Genomic DNA, 587 nt, shown 5'->3' with positions numbered 1-587 from the left:
AAGTACTGTACGCCAATAGCACAAATGGCAAAATAAAAAGTAGTTTAATTTCATTTCATGCAAATGTAAACTTTTGTGCTTCAAAAAGGACTCCATTAGGAAGGTTAAAAACTTACAGAATGACAGAAAGCATTTGAAAATCATATATCTAATAAGGGAGTGGTAAACTGAATATATAAAGAACTCTTGCAACCCAACATTATAAAGCAAAATAACACAATTAAATATACACAAAGAATTTGAAAAGATGTTTCTCCAAAGTGAGACAGGTGTAATACAGTGTGGCCACAAAAGAGAAAATGTTAGGCAGCAGTTTCAGGTTGACTAGCAAAAGGAATCTGTTGAAATATCTGCAGAGGCTGTGGGCTACTAAGACCCTAAAAGACAGAGTATGGACCAAACTGGCTAAGAATGAGTGGACCCTACATGACCCTGGGTTTGACCTCGGTTTCACCTAGGACCCTATTATACACTCATTAACATACTAAACACACACCCACCAGCGTCCTGACAATTCTGAGAACACCCATATTTGGTGTAAAACTGGGTGGCGCCACAGTTCTGAGCAATCTCCACCTTCTTTCAGG

This window comes from Mandrillus leucophaeus, unplaced genomic scaffold (assembly GCF_000951045.1).
Source record: "Mandrillus leucophaeus isolate KB7577 unplaced genomic scaffold, Mleu.le_1.0 Scaffold337, whole genome shotgun sequence".
In the NCBI taxonomy this organism is placed as follows: domain Eukaryota; kingdom Metazoa; phylum Chordata; class Mammalia; order Primates; family Cercopithecidae; genus Mandrillus; species Mandrillus leucophaeus.
This window is presented reverse-complemented; position numbering follows the sequence as displayed.